Source organism: Chiloscyllium punctatum, chromosome 15 (assembly GCF_047496795.1).
Source record: "Chiloscyllium punctatum isolate Juve2018m chromosome 15, sChiPun1.3, whole genome shotgun sequence".
NCBI classification, from domain to species: domain Eukaryota; kingdom Metazoa; phylum Chordata; class Chondrichthyes; order Orectolobiformes; family Hemiscylliidae; genus Chiloscyllium; species Chiloscyllium punctatum.
This window is the reverse complement of record NC_092753.1, coordinates 96,241,879-96,255,154: the sequence shown is the minus strand read 5'-3', so window position 1 is coordinate 96,255,154 and position 13,276 is coordinate 96,241,879. Positions and strand designations below refer to the sequence as shown.

Sequence of the window (13,276 nt, the reverse complement as noted above, 5' to 3'; positions counted from 1 at the left end):
AAGTCCAACAGGTTTAATCGGAAGCACACTAGCTTTCGGACAATCACCTGATGAAGGAGCGTTGCTCCGAAAGCTAATGTGCTTCCGATTAAACCTGTTGGACTATAACTTGGTGCTGTGTGATTTTTAACTCCATTCAAATTTGTTATGGATGTGGAGAAAATGGCCTGCAAAAGATGGCTTTGCATTGGGGGCAGGCAACTCAAGATTTTATTAAAGTAAAGCAGGATCTGGCCACAGTAGACTGCGAACAGCTCTTTGAGAGCAAGCTTACACTGGAGCAGTGGGGAGTATTTAAAAAGATAGCTGGGATGTGTACAGTTCCAACATGTACCCCTGAGGGGGAAAAGTAGCAGTGATAAGTTTAGGGAATTCTGGATGTCGAGGACAATTCAGGACTGGATGAGGAAGAAGAGAAAAGCATTTAGCAAGTCCAAAGGGAGCAATTCAGCTGTGGTTCTAGAGGAATATAAAAGGTGCAAAAGGGAAGTGAGGAAAGCAATTGTTGGGCATAAAGGATTTGCAAACAGGATTAGCGAAAATCCTAAAATACTTTACAAATACTTTAAAGGGAAGAGGCTAACCAGAGAAAGAGTAGGGCCCATTAGGAACCGAGGGGGCAACCTATGTGTGTGAAATCGCAGGGTATGGGAAGGGAATTCAATGAATACTTCTCTTCAATGCCAGAGGACTGGAGGATGGCTAATGTGGTTCCACTTTTCAAAAAGGGTAATAGAAATTACAGATCAGTGAGTCTTACAGGGGTAGAGAAACTATTGGGGAACATTCTGAAGGAGCGCATTAATACCCACTTGGAAAGGCATGGGTTAATTAGGAACAGTCAGCATGTCTTTGTCAGAGGAAGGTCATGTCTGACAAATATGTCAGAATTTTTTGAAAATGTAATCAAGTGTGTGGATGAGGGAAGTTCAGTTGATGTAGTTTGTATAGATTTTAGCAAAGCTTTTGATAAGGTCCAACATGGGAGACTGATTGAACAGGTTAAAGCACATGGAATTCAGGGAAACTTAATGAGGTGGATCAGAAACTGACTTAGTAACAGGACACAAAGGATAGTGGGAAAAGACTGTTCATGTGACTGGAGGGCAATGTCCAGCGGCGTACCACCAGGATCAGTACTGGGATCCTTAACGTTTCTTATATACAGAAACAGTGTCGATGAAAGTGTGGAGGAAATTTTAAGCAGGTTTGCAGATGACACCAAGATTAGCGGGTGGTTAATGGTGAAGATGGTTGTAGTTTATCGGAAGATATAGATGGGTTGGTCAGATGGATAGATGGTATTTAACCCAGATAAATGCGAGGTGATGGAAGAAACAACAAGATGAGGGAGTAGTCCATGAATAGCAGGGCATTGGGTAACTCAGAGGAATAGAGGGATCTTGGGTAATTATTCACAGATTCCTGAAGTCGACAGAGCACATGAATGGGATAGATAAAGAGGCATATGGGACACTAGCTTTCATCAGTTGCGAAGTAGACTATAAGACAAATTTGGCAATGTTGTAGTGGTGTAGAGCTTTGGTTAGGCCATAGCTGGAGTACTGTGTGCAGTTCTGGTCACCTCACTAAATGAAGGATGTGATAGCACTAAGAGGGGATACAGAGGAGATTCACCAGGATGTTGTCTGTGATGGAGAAATGGAGCCATAAGGAGAGACTAGATAGGCTTGGATTGCTTTCTTTCGAACAGAAAAGACTGAGGGGGAACATGATTGAGGTGTATAAAATTTGAGGGGTACGGACAGGGTGAGTAGGGAAGAGCTGTTCCTCTTAGTTGAGCAGTCGATTTAGAAGGGGGGATAATTTTAGAGAAAGGGGCAGGAGATTTAGATGGAATTTTTAATTCAGAGGATGGTGGGAATCTGGAATGCACTGCCTGGGAATGTAATAGAGATGGAAACCTTATGACTTTTAAAAAATATTTGGGTGAGCACTTGAACTATCATAACATTCAAGCCATGATGGCGTTGGTGTTGGAGTATATGGGACAAGCGCAGAACATTGGGATTAGGTTAGATTCCCTACAGTGTGGAAAAGGCCCTTCGGCCCAACAAGTCCACACTGACCCTCCAAAGAGCAACCCAACCCAGACCCATTCTCCTACATTCACCCCTGACTAATGCACCTAACACTACAGGCAATTCAGATTAGATTACTTAGATTACTCACAGTGTGGAAACAGACCCTTCGGCCCAACAAGTCCACACCAACCCGCCGAATCGCAACCCACCCAGACCCCTACATTTCCCCCTTCACCTAACACTACGGGCAATTTAGCACGGCCAATTCACCTAACCTGCACATTTTTGGATTGTGGGAGGAAACCGGAGCACCCAGAGGAAACCCACGCAGACATGGGGAGAACGTGCAAACTCCACACAGACAGTTGTCTGAGGCAGGAATTGAACCCAGGTCCCTGGTGCTGTGAGGCAGCAGTGCTAACCACTGAGCCACTGTGCCAATTAGTGTGCCTTTAGTGATAGTTATGTCAGTGCAGATTCAATGGGCTGTATGAATCTAAGACTATGACTCTAAGTACATTTTATCAGAGTAGGCTCTGTTGTAACGCAGGAGGACAGTGGCCAACGTGTACACAATAGTCTCCCACAAACAGCAACATGATTGATAACCACAAAATCTGTTTGTTGATTGGGTTGAATGATAACAGGGTTGACAGCTCAGTGGAGTCTGAAGGATATCTTTGTAGAGATGGTGTGTTGCCATTTGGGTTTGAACATGCCAGAACAAAGAAAATAACATCTAAAAAACCTTTTGTCCAATAGAGATCCTGCAAAATGTTTGAGATATTCAAGAAGACAGCTCACGAGAACGCTGAGAAGGGGTCAGAGCCATAGAGTCATACAGCACAGAAACAGACCCTTCAGTCCAACTCGTCCATACCAATCAGATAGTCTAATCTAATCTAGTCACAGTTGCCAGCACTTGGCATATCCCTCTCAACCCATCCTATTCATATACCCATCCAGATGCCTTTTAAATGCTGTTATTGTACCAGCCTCCATCACTTCCTCTGGCAGCTCATTCCATACACGCACCACCCTCTGTGTGAAAAAGTTAGTGCACGACACCAGCGAAGTGTCAGTTTTCACGTGAGATATCAAACTGTGGGACTTTCTGCCTTCCCAAGTGAGTGTAAAGCGGCTAATTGAGCAGTTTTAAAGAACTAGCTGGCGAGTTCGTGATCGATATTTATCTCCCCAAAACATCAGCAAAACAGATACTCTGATCAGCCTTGTATCATTGTTTGTGGCATTTTCTGAATGCAAATTACTTGCCTAGTCTCCTACATTAAAACCACATCTTTATTGACAATAAAGCGCTTTGTGACATGCCAATATCTGAAAAGGGTTTTAGAAATACAGATCTGTTTGTGTTTCATTTTTCACTGTGTCATCCTTTTCAAGATGTGGAGGTGCCGGTGTTGGACTGGGATGTACAATGTTAAAAATCACACAACACCAGGTTATAGTCCAACGGGTTTAATTGGAAGCACACTAGCTTTCGGAGCGTCGCTCCTTCATTCGGTGGTTTTTCTACCTGATGAAGGAGCAGCACTCCAAAAACTAGTGCTTCCAAATAAACCTGTTGGACTATAACCTGGTGTTGTGTGATTTTTAACTTTGTACACTTTTCAAACCCTTCTCTGACTCTTCACCTATCACTGACACGGTTTCTGTTAATAGCTCTTGGATATTTTCATCCGGATACAGACGCTGGAGAGATATAGCTTTTTTATCACTTCACAAATTCAAACGTCAGATGGAGTGTGCGAAACATTGGGACTACATCCTCTGGACCTGCCAAGATAATATGTCTATCTCGGCAGAGCAGACTCAGGAAAGGAGATATAATTCAGATAAATGAGGTAAATCTGTGTGTTTTCAAAACTACCTAAACCAGCACTATAGGTACAAGAATACAACAAACTGCCCACATTGAATAGAAAGACACTGAAGGTACCTGTTAATAACAAAACACACAAAAATCTAACTTAACCAACTCCTTTTACTTTGTTGATGTTAAGAATGGGATTGCACTGGAAATTGCAATGGCAAGCATTGCATTATACAGTATCCTTTGGGAACTCTGAATCTCAAAGTCCTTTAAAGTCAAGGAAGCACTTTTGTAATGTCAACATTTTTAGCATCTGAATTGTGCACAGCAAGCCCCCACAATCAGCAATCTGAAAATAACCAGCTTATCAGTCCAGAGTGATGTTGGTTGAGGGATAAATATTGACTTTGACAGGGGATCTCCTTTCTTTAACATTCACTCCTGGGACATGGGTGTCACTGGCTGGGCCCAGCATTTATTGCCCGTCTCTACTTGCCCCTTGAGAAGGTGGGGGTGAGCTGCCGTCTTGAACCGCTGCAGTCCACCTGCTGCAGGTTGACCCACGATACCCTTAGGGAGGGAGTTCCAGGATTTTCACCCAGCGACAGTGATGGAACGGCGATATATTTCCAAGTCAGGATAGTGAGGGACTCAGAGGGAACTTGCAGGGGATGGTGTTCCCATGTGTCTGCCGCCCTTGTCCTAGATTTGCAAGGTGCTGTAAAAGGTGCTTGGGTGAGTTACCTTGTAGATAGTACATATTGCTGCTATGAGTATTGGAGGTCAATACATTTAATGACCCAACTTCCACTACTTCCTGCGCAAGCGATATCCAAGCACTAAAGACTGAGGGAAAAATAAATCCTCCTAACTTCAGTCTTAAATGGGAGACCTCTTAGATCTGAGCCATCAGTTGTACAATTGCTTTCGCTCTGTCTATCACTTGCTGCTTATGCTGTTTGGCACACAAATAATTCTGTTTGGTAGCTTCACCAGGGTGACACTTCATTTTCCTGTATACTTGATGTAGCCCCTGGCATGCCCTCCTGCACTCTCCACTCAACCAGGGTCGATCATCTGGCTTGTTGGTAATAGTGGAGTGGGGGATGTGCCAGGCCCTGAGGTTACAGATTGTGCTGGAGTACAGTTCTGCTGCTGTTGATGGCCCACAGCACCTCATGGATGCCCAGTCTTGAGTTACTAGATCTGTTTGAAGTCTGTCCCATTTAGCACGGTGATAGTGCCACACAACACGATGGAGAGCATGCTCAATGTCAAGGCAGGACTTTGTGCCCACAAGGACTGTGCGGTGGTCACTCTTACCAATACAGTCATGGACAGATGCATCTGCAGCTGGTAGATTGGTAAGGATGTGGTCAAGTATGTTTCTACCTCTTGTTGGTTCCCTCACCAACTGCCGCAGACCCAGTTGAACAGCTATGTCCTTGAGGACCTGACCAGCTTGATCAGTAGCACTGCTGTTGAGCCACTCTGTGTGGTTGACATTAAAATCCCCCACCCACAGCACATCTTGTGTCCTTGCCACCCTCAGCGCTTCCTCCTAGTGTTATTAAACAAGATGAGAATTGATTCATCAGCTGAGGGAGGATGGTACATGGTAATCAGCAGGAAGTTTCTTTGCCCATGTTTAGCCTGAAACCATGAGACTTTATGGGGTGCGGAGTCAATGTTGAGATCTCCAGTGCAACTCTCTCCCAACTGTGGTGTGAGTTATATGGCGTCTAGGACATTATCCATAGGCAGGCAAACTACGTCAGGCTGTTTCTTGGTCACACAACACCATGTTATAGTCTATCAGGTTTATTTGAAATCACAAGCTTTCAGAGCACTGCTCTTTCGTCTGACGACCTTCACCTGATGAAGGAGCAGCACTTCGAAAGCTTGTGATTTCAAATTGTTGGACTATAACTGGGTGACATGTGACTTCTGACCTTGCCCACCCTGGTCCAACAGTGACTCCTCCCACAGGAACACTGTTGCTTGAATTGTCTGTTTGACAGCTCTCCCAATTTTGGCACCAGCCCCCAGATGTTAGTCAGGAGGACGTTGCAGGGGGGACAGGGCTGTTTCTGCCATTGTCCTTTCCAGTGCCTTACTCGATGTCAGGTGATCCGTCCAGTTTCATTTCTTTGTTGCGACTTTGTGGTGATTGGTACAACTGACTGGATTGCAAGGCCATTTCAGAAGGCAGTTTAAGAGTCAACCACATTGGAGTCACATGTCAGCCAGACCAGGTAATGGCAACAGGTTCCCTGAAGGCATTAACTTGTAAACATACAAACAGTCAAACCAATCAATTAGGAGTACATTGATCATTCGGCCCCTTCCTTTAATTAGATCAAGGCTGATCGTATTGTGCCATATTCTAAGCGCCAATAATTTTTCATCCCTTCACTGAAGAACACTGTTGTACAGCTAGTAACATCACTGATCTGGCAACTTCTGAGGTGCCCAGGTTAGTTCAAATCCCACCAGAGCAGCTGATGGAAGTTAAATTCATAGAATCCCTACAGTGTGGGAGCAGGCCATTCAGCCCAACAAGTCCACGCCCATTCTCCGGACAGCATCCCACCCAGACTTGCTCCCACCCTGTTCCTGAAACCCCACATTTCCCATGGCTAATCCATCTAACCTGCACATCCCTGGACACTACAGGCAATTTCCAATGGCCAATCCACTTAACCTACACCTCTTTGGGCTGTGGGAGAAAACCCACACAGACACGGAGAAGAATGTGCAAACTCCACACAGACAGTTACCCGAGGATGGAATTGAACCCAGGTCCCTGGTGCCGTGTGGCAGCAGTGCTAACGACTGAGCCACCGTACCATGTTCAGGGCATCAAGGGTTACAAGGAGAAGGCAAGAGAATGGGGTTGAGAAACATGTCAGCCACGATTCAATGGCAGAGCAGATTTTATAAGAACTGGAACTAAACAGCAAAATGACCATGAAATTACCATCAGTTATTGTTAAATGCACGTCTGCATCACTAATGTCTTTTAGGGAAGGAAATCTGCTGTCCTTACCCAGTCTGGCCAACTCAATTCCAGATTCAAGGCAAAACAATTTGCTCTCAAATGCCCTCTGGAACTTTTTAAGAAGAGTCATAATGACTCAAAGCATTAACTTGATTTCTCTCGACACAGATACTGCCAGTTATGCTCATTTTCCGTTACCTTCTATTTTTAATTCAGATCTCTAGCATCTGGTGTACTTTGCCTTTATTCCATGATCGACTTAGTGACATTAAAGCATTGATGATGATTGCCAACTGTGCACGTGCACAATATTAAGCCAACGTTTAAGTGCTGACATTAAAGTTCTACTTTGTTTAACACTTTATTGCTTTAACTTAACTTTAACAAAAACATGTTAACCTTAAGAGAATCCTGAAGTGAGGCAATTGCAATGTCGGCATTCATTTCAAGAGTTCTAGAATACAAGCGCAGAGATGTACTGCTGAGGTTGTACACAGGGCTCTGGTCAGACCACATTTACTATATTGTAAGCAGTTTTGGGCCCCATATCTAAGGAAGGATGCAGTGGAGGGGGTCCAGAGGAGGTTTAGAAGAATAATCCCAGGAATGAGGGATTGTCATACAAAGAGCGGTTGAGGACGCTGGGTCTGTACTTAATAGGATGTTTCAAAGGATGAGAGGGAATCTGATTTAAACTTGTAGAATACAGAGAGGCCTGGATGGAGTGGATGTGGAGAAGATGCCACTAGTAAGAGAGACCAGGATCCAAGGACATAGCCTCAGAGTGAAGGGACAACCTGTTAGAATTGAGGTGAGGAGGAATTTCTTTGTCCAGAGGGCGGTGAATCTGTAGGACTCATTGACACAGAGAGCGGTGGAGGCCGAGTCATTGAGTGTATTTAAGACAGAGATAGATCAGTGCTTCCATTGGTAAGAGGAATCAAGGGTTACAGGGAAAAGGCAGGAGAATGGGGTTGAGAAACATATCAGCCATGATTCAATGGCAGAGCAGAATTGATGGGCTGAAAAGACTAATTCTGCTCCTGTATGGTCTTATGCATCATTACGGTCCATACTATCCAAATTGTCTTATGGTCTTGTGTACCATTGATTGCTACTTATCACAATGTTTTACAAATCGAAGAGAGGTATCACTGATACATAGATGTTCCTTGTTCTCAGAAAATGAAAGTTTATTTTGATGGGTACAGCACTCCAAGGCAAAATGAGAGTGTGGCACCCTCTGTATTGGGTACCCAGGTACCTTTTTAACATGGATAGCAAATGCTATGTGACCAAACTCCGCAGCAAAGTCTTCGATATTGACCACTCCAGCACTGAAAGTGTTAAAAGCTAAGTGTTTAAAAATTCCTTAGCCAATATAAGAATCTCTGAACACCAGAAAATAAGTCTCTTACAGGGACAATTACAATAATTCAGGAGCAATTGATCTGCTAGCCTAAGGTAAGGAATCTTTCAAGTGGAATCTCATTATTTGAAACTCATTAGTATAAAGCTCGCTTTATAACGATTAGTTTCTCTGCCCCCTCTGGCTTGATGTTGCATGAAAGCAGTCGTAAAATCAGCATGAGGGAAGGGAAGGCTTCATTCATCGGAAGCTCTGTCCATCTCACTCTATTAGTTGCCAGAAGCTGCTTTACACCTCCAATCCCTCCAGGAACCATGCTCAAAGTCCTGTAAACAACAGCCCAGTCAGAGGGCTACAAGAGGCCAGATGAGACAAGAACTAATCTGTCCCTCAGAGGCAATTCATCCTCCATGACCCCTGTACTGTGGAAAAGTAACCCACTCCTTCCGACTCAACATGGTAATTCACCAAACCACAGCAGGGCCAGGTTTTGGTTGGGAACACAGGACCAGGAGCAGACCATTGAGCCTGCTCCACCACATTCTGTACAATCGTTGCTGGTCAGCTGTTTCAGTGCTATTCTTTGTTCAACCACCCTGCTAAGGATTTCGTAAGTTTCAATGAGATCACCTCACTCGAGAGAACACTGACCCAGTTATCCCAGTGTCTTTTCATAGAGCTGCCCCTATTCAATTGGCAAGCACAGCAAAGACCCCACTTCACACACAACAGGGGTAAGTGCCCTTCAAATCATTGACATGAACCATTTTGACACATGTCGATGTGATTTTACCCTGTTATCAAACTACTCCTTATGAATACCTAAGGAGAGTAACTTTGATCTCAATGTAGCCTTGAAAGCATTGATTGAAAAGGCTTCTCGGTAAGTTTATATATATTTATTGTAACATACAACAAATAATACCACTTTCTCAAGGGCGATTGTGGAGACACAGATGAGGTGCGAGAGCACAAACATTTTTGACTTTGGGAAATGGTATAAATACCATGATGGCAAGTTGTCTGCTCATTTTACACTCCTCTTCAGTTTAAATCCCATGGGGATCAGGAGGAGAGATGGAAAGCTCAGTAATAGGATATGTCTATCAAGAAAAACTGAACACTCAGTTCTCTTGCAATGAGAAGACTAAACGGTGACATGCTCAAAAAAATTATGATAGAGCTCGATAAGGTAGAAGCAGGGAAAATGTTTCCATTTCAGAGAAGGTCAGAATCAGAGGTCATTAATGTCAGATAGTCACCTCGTAAATCAAAAAAGAATTCAGGAGGAACATCTTTAGCCAAAGAGTGGTGAGAAGATGGAACTCACTACCACAGGGAGTGGCTGAGACAAATAGCACAGATGCATTTAAGGGGAAGCGTGAAAAGTACATGATAGAGAAAGGAATAGAAGGAAAAAGAACCATACCAGACTTGAAATGGTAACTCTGTTTTTCTCTCTCCACAGTTGCCGCCAGAGCTAAGTGTGTCCTGCACTTTTTGCTTTAATTTCAGATTTCCAGCATCAGCAGCATTTTACTTTATGAAAGGAATAGGAGGTGAAGGGTGTAAGAAGGATGGCATGTGTAGCATCAATAATATGTCTGTTGGGCCCAATGACCTGTTGTGATGTTAACATTCTCTGTAATTCCATTTAAATGGCAGTCACCTGTTTTACACAATTGGATAAAGTCAAAATAAACCCTTTTTCTAATCGTACTTCATTGGGAATCATTTTTTCTGACTCATAGCTAAGTTACAGTTGCAAGCTCCACACTGAACTCTATATTCACTGTGTGGTGATCAATCTAAAGGGGATCTAATTGTGGGTCTACAGTAATGACTATCTTTCTTAATGGCTTTCTTCTTTATAATTTCATGGGATGGGGCTGTGGATGAATGGGTCAACACTTCTTGCACATTCCCCAATTTACTGTGAACTAACAGTCTTGCTTGGCCATCACAGAGGGCAGCTAAGAGACAGCCACATTGCTGTGGGCCCAGACACACATGGCGGCCAGATTGGATAGGGACAGCAGATTTCTGTTCTCAAAGGATATTAGTGAACCAAATGCACCAATGATTCAATTTGACGTCCATGCAAACAAACAAAATAGAAGGGTCAGTGAAATCTAAACATCAAATCTGTTTCTCCCTCCGCAGATGCTGCCAGACCTGCTGAGTTTCCCCAGCGATTTCTGACTGTGTTCGGATTTCCAACATCCTCAGTCCTTTGTCTTTTTAAGATTTAAAACAAAATAATGTACCTCTGCCTTAAATAATATTCAATGACCTTGCTTCTACTTTTCTGAGGCAGAGGGTTCCAAAGTAGCACAATCCTCTGAGAGAGAAAAGTCTCATCTCTGTCCTAATTTTAAAACCGTGCCCTCTACTTCTGGACTGACCCAAAGAGGAAACATCCTTTCCGTGTCCACCTTGTCAAGACCACCCAGGATCTTATCCTCTTCAATCGTCACTCCCTCACTCTTTGAAACTCCAGTGGAACCAAGCACAGTCTGTCCAACCTTTGCTCATATGACAACCCGCTCATATCAATCCAATAAATCACTCCGAAACCACCTCCAATACATTTACATTCTTCGGTAAAGAAGGAGATGAAAACATCAGACAGCGTATTGTATAAAAACCAAAAGAACGGTGGATGCTGTAAATCAGAAATAAAAATAGAAGTTTCTGGAAAAGCTCAGCAGGTCTGGCAGCATCTGTGAAGAGAAATCAGAGGTAACGTTTTGGGCTTCTGTCACCAGACCTGAAACATTAACTCTGATTTCTCTGCACCAATGGTGCCAGACCTGTGGAGATTTTCCTGTAACTTCTGGTTTTTTTTTTGTTTCTGACACATTATATTGTGTTGGATTCAAGATTGGGTTTTATTCTAATGGTCCTCCTGTCCACCTTCCTTCCCACCGACCCTCACTACCCTCCTCTTTGAGCAATGGCGCCCACCCCCACCTTCATCTCCCTATCGCATTCTCAGCTACTTTCCCCCCAGCACCCCCAACCCCCTTCCATTTATCTCCCTACCCCCTTGGCCCACAAGCCTCATTCCTGATGAAGGGCTTATGCCCAAAACGTCGATTCTCCTGCTCCTTGGCTGCTTCCTGACCGGCTGTGCTTTTCCAGCACACACCCTTCGACTGGGTTTTATTCTCTTAAAGATCTGGATTAAGAATAACGTCTTACATAGTGCAGAAGGAAGACATTCGGATGGTAACTGTGCTGGTTCTTAGATAGAGCTGTCCAAATTGTCTACTCTGCACTTTCATAGAACATAGAACATAGAAAAATACAGCGCCGTACAGGCCCTTTGGTCCTTGATGTTGCGCCGATCCAAGCCCACCTAACCTACACTAGGTCACTATCCTCCATATGCCTATCCAATGCCCGTTTAAATGCCCATAAAGAGGGAGAGTCCACCACTGCTACTGGCAGGGCATTCCATGAACTCACGACTTGCTGAGTAAAGAATCTACCCCTAACATCTGTCCTATACCTACCACCCCTTAATTTAAAGCTATGCCCCCTTGTAATAGCTGACTCCTAACTGCTTTGCTGTTTGTACCCTTGTTTTTCATCCAACTTCCTGTTGGGGGTAAGGAAAGAACAAGCTGCCCCATTTGGTTAGTCATCACTGATCGATCTGGTACGAATGCATCAATTCTGACCATAAACCCTCATGATCATTGAAGAGGCAATGACTGATGGAAACACAATATAACTGTGCTGCTTAAGAGAGCTCGATTCACAGCCAATGTGAGAACATGTGAGTGCTCTGAAACCCAGTTGCTGGAAACTCTCAATCTCCAAGGGAGGTGTTGGATAACACTCTTTCTTCAGACACCAGAAGGGTCGTCGGTTCAAGTGGGCAGGACAATGGCTCAGTGGTTAGCACTGCTGCCTCACAGCGTGAGGGACCCAGGTTGGATTCCAGCCTCAGGTGACTGTCTGTGTGGAGTTTGTACATTCTACCCGTGCCTATAGTGGGTTTCCTCCGGGTGCTCCGGTTTCCTCCTGCAGGCCGGGTGAATTAGCCATGGGAAATGCAGGGTTACAGGGATAGGATCGGGGTGTGGTTCTAGGTGGGATGCTCTTCAGTGGATCACTGTGGACCCGATGGGCTACATTGCCTACTTCTGCATTGTAGGGATTCAATGAAAATCTGCATTCTATAAGTGCCACTCTACAGCCCTGAGCACATAAACCAGGGCTGTAGTACTGAGGGAATGCTGTGTTGTCAGACATGCAATAGGATGTTAAAGCAAAATCGACGTTTCGGGCAAAAACCCTTCATCAGGAATATTCCTGATGAAGGGCTTTTGCCCGAAACGTCAATTTTCCTGCTCCTCGGATGCTGCCTGACCTGCTGTGCTTTTCCAGCACCACGCTAATCTAGAATCTGGCTTCCAGCATCTGCAGTCATTGTTTTTACCTAATAGGATGTTAAATCCAAGCCTGGTCTGCCCATGGACACTGTGAGCTGAAAAGCTGGGTATCCTTCCCCAGGGTCCAGGCTGGCATTTAGCTCTCCATCTCCATCACTGAAAGCACATTATCTGATCATCGGTATGTTGCTGTGTGCCTATTAGTCACACCATTTCCAACACTGCAATAATGGTCACATCTCCCGTATATTTCACTGGCTGAGAAACCCTTTCAGACAGACTGAGTTTGAGTTCGTTACAACTTCAAGATTTTTCTTTTTTTCAATCCATCTTCTCCTTTTTTTTGAGCAACTGCAAGTCGGGAGTATGATGGAATACCACCCCCCCCCTCCCCGCCCCCCACTTGCCTGGATATCTGTAGCTCCAACAGCTCCAACAACACTCAAAAATCTCAACACCATCCAAAACAAAGCAGCCCACTTGATTGGTACCACATCCACAAGCATCCACTCCCTCCACCACCAACGCTCAGTAGCATCAGTGTGTACTGAGATGTACTGCAGAACTTCACCAAAGATCCTGAGACAGCACCCTCCAAACCCACAACCACTTCCATCTAGAAGG

General features: G+C 44.3%; 1 protein-coding gene across 6 annotated transcripts in view; it reads right to left on the bottom strand.

Moving 5' to 3' along the window:
* Nucleotides 1-13,276, bottom strand: part of robo2 (roundabout, axon guidance receptor, homolog 2 (Drosophila)) — a 1,634,458-nt gene that overhangs the window by 1,199,689 nt on the left and 421,493 nt on the right. The gene's annotated exons all lie outside the window — the stretch shown is intronic.